Raw genomic sequence first — 10,220 nt, forward strand, 5'->3', positions numbered from 1 at the left:
GAGGGGTGACGCTGCTCGAAGTGCCAGGCAAGGTCTTTGCTCAGATAATTTTAGATAGGGTTCACCAGAATCTGCTTGAGCACCAGTGCCCAGAGCTGTCTGGCTTCACACCAAAGAGGTCAACGATTGACCATGTCCTTGCTCTTTGGGGCATCACCGAACACAGGTGAGAGTTTCAGCAGCCTATGTTGATCTTTGCAAAACGTTTGATTCAGTGAATAGGGATGCACTCTGGATGATTCTCGGTCTTCATGGAATGCTGCCAAAGCGGATCGATCAGATTTCTGATCTATACTTTGGTACTGAGTGCTGTGAGGTGTGGTGGTTCCATCTTTGACTTATTTCCATTTGTTACTGGAGTTAATCAGGGCTGTGTACTGGCCCCCACACTTTTCAGCACATATCTGGACTGGATTCTAGGGAAGATAGTGGAGTGATCGGGCTGCGGTGCATTATTTGGGAATGTCAAGATCTCTAACCTTGATTTCACAGATGATGCAGTCATCTTTTTGGAGACTCTGGACATCATTATGGAGGCCTTCAAGGCACTGAATGAGAAGTCAGAGCTCCTGGGATTACTGTTCTCCTGGGTCATGACTAAGATCCAGGCTTTCAATGACGTATTGGATGCTGCTATCTTGTCTGTACCACAGACAGGATGTTGATGTCACAGAAAGATTCACTTGCCTTGGCAGTGATATTCATGTCTCCCCGTGTTGTGAGCCAGAGGTCGATAGATGTCTGGGTTTGGACTGGGGAGTCATGGATTCACTTGACCTTGGGGTATGGCACCGTCGGTAACTATGCAGGAGGATAAAAGTCTGAGTCTTTAATTATTTGGTGCTTCTACTCTTGATCTATGGATGTGAGACTTGGACTCTGACCAACAACCTGAGACAAAGACTTGACTCCTTCGGTTCCAGGTCTCTTCGGAGAATCCTTGGCTATTGCTGGTTGGACTTTGTCTAGCGAGCATTTGCTGAGAGAGACTCAGATTAATTTTGTTACCTGCATGGTCTGTGAGCGTCAGTTGCTCCTATATGGACATGCAGCTTGTGATCCTGATGCTGTCCCTGCTCACCAGATTCTCTCAGCGAGGGAACCTTGTTAGTTGAGGAGGCCAAAGGACCAACCACATGCCTCGTGACTGCAGCAGGCTAGAGTCTATGGTTCCTTGCTTGCACCTTTTCCTTTTGAGAGTGGAATAAGGCAAGGATGTCCCTTGTCTGGCCAGATCTATTCCCTGTGCATTGAGCCGTTTCTCTGTCTGATGAGGCGAAGGTTAACTGGCATCGGGTGCCACACAGAAATATTCCCTTCATTTTTTTCTGCTTATGCAGATGATACTCTAGTTTTCATGGGAAGTACAAGAGACAGAGACATTCAAACAGTTTACGACTGTTAACAAATCTACTTGGCAACATCATCTGCTAAAATATATTGGTGGGAGAGCTCTAGTCGCCTGGTTGAGCCTTTACAGGTTGACGAACACCCCGCACTGTTTCATCAATTGACATGGGGACACCATGAACTTGTATATTTCGGTTTCTGTTTGTCCATCTCTCAGAAATGCTCATCAATTCACAACCGGAGCACTTTAGAGGATAAAATGCTGGTGAGGTTGAGAGACTGGTGTGGACTACTAAGGATCCAGTCTCTAGATGGCAAAACTCTGTTCATTAAGACATTTGTGATTTCAAAGCTGTTGTACAAGCTTACTTGCATAAGCATTCCAGGTGAGTTTCTGGCTCAGATGCAAAGGAAGTTGCTGGACTGTTTTTGGAATGATAAACATTGGATATTCCTAGGAATCCTGAGCGTGTCTTTTGCTGAAGGTGGACAGGGTTTTTCCTGCCATCGTAGCCACTTTTACACCTTCAGGCTACGGACCATTCAGCGTTGCCTTTGTGAACCAAATACCACAATGGTACACAGTAGCATCATACTTTTTCAGTAAAGTGCTCAGTCTGTAGTATAAAGGGCAAATATTCATTATCACCTTCCAAAACTTTGTCAGTGACCCATTGCCTTCTTTTTATCAGAAAATGCTGAAGGCACCTGGTATGCAGATTATGTGAAAAGAGCAATTGGTCCTCACCCAGGTAAAGATCTGCTGGAAGAGCTGCTTTTCCTCAACCAATGTCTACAGGCCCCAATGCTAGCTTGTTTCACTATAAGGAGAAAACTCTTGTCTAAGGGTAGATTCATAGTGGGAGAACTCATGGGAAGAATGATGTTCACTCATCTGAGGAACTTGCAGCAATGATGGACCTTCAGACAATCAGAGTTCCTTTTAGAATACTCAAGGAGGTTAAGACCTCGTTGACTCCTGATTGTCTGGCTTACCTAGAGAATCCTTGCGAAGGTGACAAAGATGTGCAGATATGTCCCCATACTTCCATGGCTTTTATAATTAAACCACGAGAGCACCATCTCTCCCAACCACCATCCGAACATATGAGCAATGTCCCTTGTACAGAAGGGGTCCTTCTGTTAACCGTCAAGGAAGGAAATATATGCGCTCATAATCCACTCACTCCACTTTGTTTCACTAGCAAATCGGCTGGACACACCTTGACGTGAGGTTCTTATGCCTCCCTTGCCTGTCCATCTAAGTTGGGACTCTTTTTATCTGTGCCCAACACCAAGGATGGTGAGATACCTAAGTTGGGGATTGCTTCATGGGGCACTGAGTTCTGGAGCTATGCTGCAACACTTCACACACTTTCCCAGTAGATGTTGCTTCTATTGGGAAATGGAAACCATCTTTCACATACACCTGAAATGCCCATGTCTTCAACCAGTTTTTTGCTGGTGAAAAACCTGTTATCACACTTCTGGCTTCATTTTTCCCCAACACGTTTTATGTGGTCATCCTGTAAAGAAGGAGAGTAGATAATGGGATCTCTTTGTTAACTTTATTGTAGCCTCTGCAAAACTTGCAATATGCAAAACCAGAAAGGCAAAGATTGAAAGTGATGTGGGGCAACATAGTTTTGCACACCTGATAACTGTATTATACTCACGTATCACTTCAGAGTTCAAGGTGGCACAATATTCCGAAAGGATTGGGTGGTTTAAAGAAATTTGGACCACAAATGATGCACCTTGCAGTTTTTACCCACAATTTTGCAGTACTTACAAGGTACCTTACCACAGTAAAGGTACCTTACTTTTACTTGTATGATTATTAGTCCCCATCCGTTTCCCCAGAGGAGTTTATAGGTTTGCTCTCCATCTGTCTCTCCGTCTGTCTGTCCAACCTGTGGTCTTCCATACGTTTTTTCCCCATACCCTTTGGCATATTCAACTTAAACTTGGTACACGGCTTTATTATGATACGTTACAGAACAAGTTTGAGTTTATGGGTGTTTCCCCAATTTTCCATGGCGTTATGCCCTCTTTGGTCTTAGAAAATATCACATATTATGCATGGCTCAGTTTTCCAGACCTTTTCCCCTTACGCTTTGACATATTGAACTGCAATATAGTACATGGCTTTATTATGACACATTACAGAAACTTGCAACGTATTCTGTAGCTTTGCCTACCTAAAACAATTTGTCCTACTGTATATGACTCACAATTACTGAGTGCTTGGAACAAGAATATTCATTGGGACCAGTAGGGGACATGTATTGCAAAGCAAATCTCCCTATTGTTACCCTGCGCTCGCGAAGCGAAAAGCGGGGTTAAGCATTCAGGTACGTATGTGTGCTGTGTGCCGTACGTGTCTGCATTTTAAAAATTCATTTTCTCGGCAACCGTTGGTCCGATTGACACGAAATTTTACCATAGAAGTGGCTGCACCAACTACAGCGTGTATAATTTTTTTATTCATAATTATGACGTCGTAAGTCACGTGGTACGGACCCCATCTTGGAAAAACGTTACACTTCTATATCTCCCAAACCGCTCAATGGAAGAAATTTGAACATGGCTCATTGTCAAGTACTCACCATTACATAGGGAATAAGATATGTTGATGGTGATGTGATGTCATAGGTGCCTTAATTATGACGTCATAATTCGACAAATACAACGCTTGATCTGATCAGTATAAATAAAACAAAAATTCCTCTGCAACTGTTGGTCTGATGGGCACAAAATTTTCACCACAGGAGCGCCTCCTTTTGTAGAATATTTTAATGATAATCATGATGTCATAGGTCATGTGGTACAGGCGCCATCTTGGAAAAAACGAAAAATGTTGCACCTCTATATATCCAAAACCGCTGCATGGAAAAAATTGAAACATGGCTCATTGTAAAGAACTCCATATGGGGAATAGGTGATGTTAACGATGACGTCATTGGTGCCATAATTATGACGTCATAATTCGACAGGGACACCGCTTAGTCTGATCAGTTTGAAATGTATTGAGCGTGATCTATGCAACAATTATATTAGAGAATATAAATTTATGATGTCATCGCTCACGTGGTCTGGCAGCCATATTGGACCAAAGGAAAAAAATGTTCAAAAACAGAAGAGTTGGCTCGCAACAAGTTGACTGCACAGGGTAAGTATTCTATGAATACCATCTAGTTATTATTTGTACATACTTCATTTTTGTTTCAGCTTCTCTCCATCCTTATCTGTCTTGTTAAAGCTTTCTCTTTAAAATACTCTGCCTTGTCCACTACAGTTATAACCATGAGCAATCATCATGAGAACCTGCAGGGATGAGGAAGTCGAGCAACATTAAAAAGAAAACTTGTATCTGCCTGAGCTTTCCTCCACCCTGAGTGCTGCCTCTAAAGCACGATTGTAACAAAAGCACTACTACTGCATCCTTTGTGGTCCAAACTACTACTACTTTATTCCCACATTCGTGTAGGGGTGTTCAGGGAACATCCTGACCTGGCCAGGCCAGACGTTCCAGTGAAGATGACTAATTTGGAAGTTGGTCACGGTTACAGTGATACTATAACTCGATGCCAGCAGGTGGCGTTGCACCTTGAAGCACATCGTTTAAAAAAAAAGATATCACAATAGTCTCACCTCATGGAGGAGCTAAACTACAAAAGGCAACATGTTAACCAACTACAAAAATGTATGCGAGGGGGGAGGTGGAGGGGTTTGATGTAAATCTGGTTGTCCGGCCTGCATGTTGGCTTTCATAGTAATTCTAGACGTTTTATATCACAGCAGGATGGACCAGAGGTACGAACACATTCCCACTAAGCTGTGTAGCCTAAGTTTGAATCCCGACCTAGCTATAAACTGTCATCATGGTGTTTCAAAGGCAGAGTGATTTATCAATGTGTGTGCCGTCCTTTGGGTGTATGTTAAACAGGGTGTCCCACCTACCAGCATTCATTGGTGGACGTTAAAGGTCCGACGGTGCACTCTCGGCCCCCGCAGCCTTGTGCTGCATGCGAACGAAGAAGAAGAACACAGTATATAACTACCGAAAACCAGACTGGGTAGTAGTGGGGCAACTTAGCACAACAATTGTGCATTTTGTGAGGAAAGCACCAAATTTGGCACACTAGTAGACCATCATATTATGAAAAGATCTGGATATTGGGCCATCTCAGATTCAGAGATTTGATTTTTGCAAGATTTGGATTCGATTGGGATCGAAGAGAACACCTTCTTCGTCTTCTGTACAGTGAAGTTGCCAGCCCTGAATTCTCTGGCTACATCTGGGTGCTTCATTGGGAGTGCAACCATGTCCCTCAGGTGAACAGGGACCCACCTGGCATAGTGTGTGTGGTCTAAGGCATGGAACCATGGGACCAGTTCCGTCAGGGCATCAAGGTACATCGTGAATGAAGCCTGCCGCAGAGAACGCACGTGGACCAGTACCAACATCTCTAGTTCCAGCACAGTTGCCCAGTACTGAAAGTTGGGAATGTCTTCTCCTCTCTGGTGACACCAGTCTTCGAACTCAGGCAGGTCTTCTGCATCATCAGCATATGTCATACAGTGGCGTTCATACGCACGGTGTTGCAGGATGTGCAGTGCCGCTGCAGTGATTTGATGAGCTCCTCTTGTGCGGGTGACGTGGGCAGCTCGCAGGAAGGAGTCGGCCGTCCCTGGCGTTGCAATCTCAGCTTGCAAATCTGCAAAATCTGCAAATCTTGCGAAAATCAAATCTCTGAATCTGAGATGGCCCAATATCCAGATCTTTTCATAATATGATAGTCTACTAGTGTGCCAAATTTGGTGCTTTCCTCACAAAATGCACAATTGTTATGCTATATTTAGCTTAGCTGCCGGACTTATGTGTATTATGGTTAAAATGCCTAAAAGGAAAAAAAAATAGAAAAAACTGGATGTGCTGCTTTATTGCTTCACATTCAGCATTTAAAGGGATAGAGGACGGACACACAACTCTTGGAAGGCAATGGCAAACCACCCAGTATAACCCTTGCCAGAAACTGCTTCAGTAGCACCAACACTTTGTAAAGAGTATGTACATCAAAATAAACATATATCTATCTATCGAAAATTTATGGTGACATGGATAACTCGCTGCTCTCTTCGCAAAATATACCGTAGTATATATATATATATATATTGAAGGTCCGCGAAAGACCATTGATGGCAGACGGATCCTCCGGTTAAACATATCCTTTTGATGGAGGGCACACACAAACACCAGGGTGATGGCTTATAGCTTGATCAAGATTCGAACCCAGGCTAGACGGCTTATCAGCTTGGTGCACATCCATCGAGTTCTTGGATAACCTGCCAGCCATGTGGATAGCTGACGTCGAAGGTGAAAATATAAATTACTAGTGGGGTAGGCTTACACTTTGTGTAAGCAATAACAAACGGTGCTTCATACTTAGGTACATAATAAATAGAAGCTTTATGATTATAGGCAAGCATCACCGAACTGCTGCTAGATAACAATTTAGGTTCTTTTTTCTTTTTCTTTTATTTTACAAACACGTTCACTGTTTTTACGTAAATTTTCATTGAGAATTTTATTTCACAGTTTACCGTTATAGAAATTATCATTTTGAAATGCTAGATATTGATTGAGGTTTAAAAATTTTTTTTACGTATACGACTGTACATTTATGGTTTTTTGTGTAAATTTTCATTTGCAGGTGCTTTCCGACGGTTCTGGGATTTTCCCAGGTGTACCGGCTTCGATGTGCATCAGCACGCCAAATTTCAGCCTTCTACGACACCTGGAGGGTAACGAACATTAATATCAGTCAGTCAGTCAGTGGTTAGAAAGAGCTTTATATATATATATACATATATATGATAAAGTACACTGTAGATACATGTAAATTGATTGATTAAGTGAATGCTGTATTGATAAAGTACAGGTATGACTGGCAGATTCAGCTCTGCCCTTTTTGTCTGTTTTCTTGCGCATATTATTCGTTGTAAATCGCACAGGAACACCATGCTGCAGCCTTATTATGGACGTGTACCTGGAGTACCTGAAAAGATGGCAATCTAACCAAAATGTTTCTTTCTTTAAAATAAAAACCCAAATAGTTTCACTCGATGGATCTTGCACGTACGACAAGCTGGGACATCAGCGGCTAATTAGTTCGTCTCCATGGAGACGGCGTCTAATGAGGTGAAGTGCAGGTCACGGCCATGGAAACGAGGTGATGGAGAGTGCACGGTTCGGGCCCACGAGGCTGTGTGACGGTTCTTCATCCTTTCACGGCTTGTTTAATGTGCTGACGTCGTGCGGCCGTTCCGTTGTGTTCAGGTTCTCGTTGCGTCTCATCCCCTGTCTCATTACAAAGAAATTGCCTTTGAAACCGCCGTGAAGCTTCGCACTGGGGTTGGAAGATCGTCGCGTTATAAAATTCACTCCTTTTGATAAATGCTCTCCGAATCTGAGAGGTTGGCGGTTCGAACCCCAGCAGTCCATTCCATAAAGATGTTAAAATGGTATGTGCTGCTTCCTTGCTTGATGCTCAGCACTCGAAAAGGAAAGAGTATGGACAATAAGTCGATGATAATAGCGCATACTTCAATGGCCTCCTGCATTAGGGTTCCTTGGAAGGTGACTCGTGTTATTATTATTGATTGATGCCTGGGAGGTTGTTTGTTTGTTTGTTTGTTTTTGAAAACCCTGGCAATGACTGGTAATGTTTGTCAAAACGTTCATTTTATGCCTTCTTGATTTGCTGTCTTGCAGTTATTTTTTTTACACTTACTACTACTACTACTACTACTACTACTACTACTACTATTACTACTATTACTACTACTACTACTACTACTACTACTCTTACTACTACTACTACTACTATGACTAATACCACTACTATGACTACTACTACTACTACTATAACTACTACTACGACTACTACTACTACGACTACTACTACTACTACTACTACTACTACTACTCTTAGTACTACTACTACTACTACTACTACTCTTACTACTACTACTCTTACTACTACTACTACTACTATGACTACTACTTCTCTTACTACTACTACTACTACTATGACTACTACTACTACTACTCTTACTACTACTACTACTACTACTACTTCTCTTACTACTACTACTACTACTACTATGACTACTACTACTACTACTCTTACTACTACTACTACTGTGACTACTACTACTACTACTACTACTACTACTACTACTACTACTATGACTCTTACTACTACTACTACTACTACTCTTACTACTACTATTACTACTACTATTACTACTACTACTACTACTCTTACTACTACTACTACTACTACTACTACTACTACTACTACTACTACTACTACTACTCTTACTACTACTACTACTACTATGACTACTACTACTACTACTACTACTCTTACTACTACTACTACTACTACTATGACTACTACCACTACTATGACTACTACTACTACTACTATGACTACTACTACTACTACTACTACTACTATTACTACTACGACTACTACTACTACGACGACTACTACTGCTACTACTACTACTACGACTACTACTAATACTATGACTACTACTACTACTACGACTATTACTACTACTACTACTACTATTACTACTACTACTACTATTACTACTACTACTACTACTACTACTACTACTTAAGGTTATTTTGATATCTGTTCTTCTCTACAAATCATGTCGGGACGTGGTAAAGGTGGTGGAAAGACTCGCTCGAAGGCCAAGTCTCGTTCTTCCCGAGCTGGGCTGCAGTTTCCCGTGAGTCGTGTTCATAGACATCTTCGCAAAGGCAACTACGCCGAGCGCATCGGTGCCGGCGCTCCCGTCTACCTGGCGGCTGTGCTCGAGTACTTGGCTGCAGAGATCCTGGAGATCGCAGGTAACGCTGCACGAGATAACAAGAAATCACGGATCACCCCACGCCATTTTCTGCTCGCCATCCGCAACGATGAGGACTTGGACAAACTGCTGGGCGGGGTGACGATCGCGCAAGGTGGTGTACTGCCTGACATCCAGACCGTGCTGCTGCCCAAGAAGCCACAGGGAAAGTAAACGGTCCCACCATACACAAGGCCAAACAATCCCCACAACATAGACTACTACTACTACTATAACTACTACTACTACTACTACTACTACTACTATGACTACTACTACTACTACTACTACTACTACTATTACTACTACTACTATTAGTACTACTACTACTACTACTACTACTACTACTATTAGTACTACTACTATTACTACTACTACTATTACTACTACTAATATTAGTACTACTACTATTACTACTACTACTATTACTACTACTACTACTACTAGTACTACTACTACTAGTACTACTACTACTACTACTATAACTACTACTACTACTACTACTTTACTTCATAACAGCCTTAATTACTCAAATTTCTTGTACGGTCAGGCCGAGAAGGTTTCAGCACAAGTCTTTCACGACGTGGCTGGCAAGGTCTGCCATGCAACTACTAAACGTTGCGGGAATTTGTGATTTGTTCAGAGTGCCAGGGATATAACTGCCCTGCTCTTCATGAAGGCCACCGAGGGATCCTTAAGGTTCACCAACTAATCCTAGCGGATGAGATACTCAGCTTAACCTCCCTCGGAGGGACGGCATGCTTGATGATGCAGCACCCTGACCGCAATACACCAATACATCAGGTTATCGTCTTTTTGGGATTCAAACACAGACTAGGTAGCCGCAGCGCTAATGCTGCACCAGCTGGTTGTTGGACATCCCCTTTTATTTAGTGACTCGCAGAAGCCTGTGGTTAAAAAATCGGAAGCCTTTTGTT

General features: G+C 42.5%; 1 protein-coding gene across 1 annotated transcript in view; it reads right to left on the reverse strand.

Annotated features, from left to right (window-relative positions):
* The window catches only part of LOC144891851 (THAP domain-containing protein 1-like), a 656,480-nt gene extending 646,941 nt beyond the window's left edge, over positions 1 to 9,539 (reverse strand). Inside the window, exon 1 of the mRNA XM_078776719.1 lies at positions 9,314 to 9,539. The gene's annotated coding sequence lies outside the window, so the exon portion shown is untranslated. The remainder of the gene's footprint in view (positions 1 to 9,313) is intronic.
* Positions 9,540 to 10,220: the final 681 nt, after the last annotated feature.

Source organism: Myxine glutinosa, chromosome 1 (genome assembly GCF_964187855.1).
Source record: "Myxine glutinosa chromosome 1, kmMyxGlut1.1, whole genome shotgun sequence".
Lineage (NCBI taxonomy): Eukaryota > Metazoa > Chordata > Myxini > Myxiniformes > Myxinidae > Myxine > Myxine glutinosa.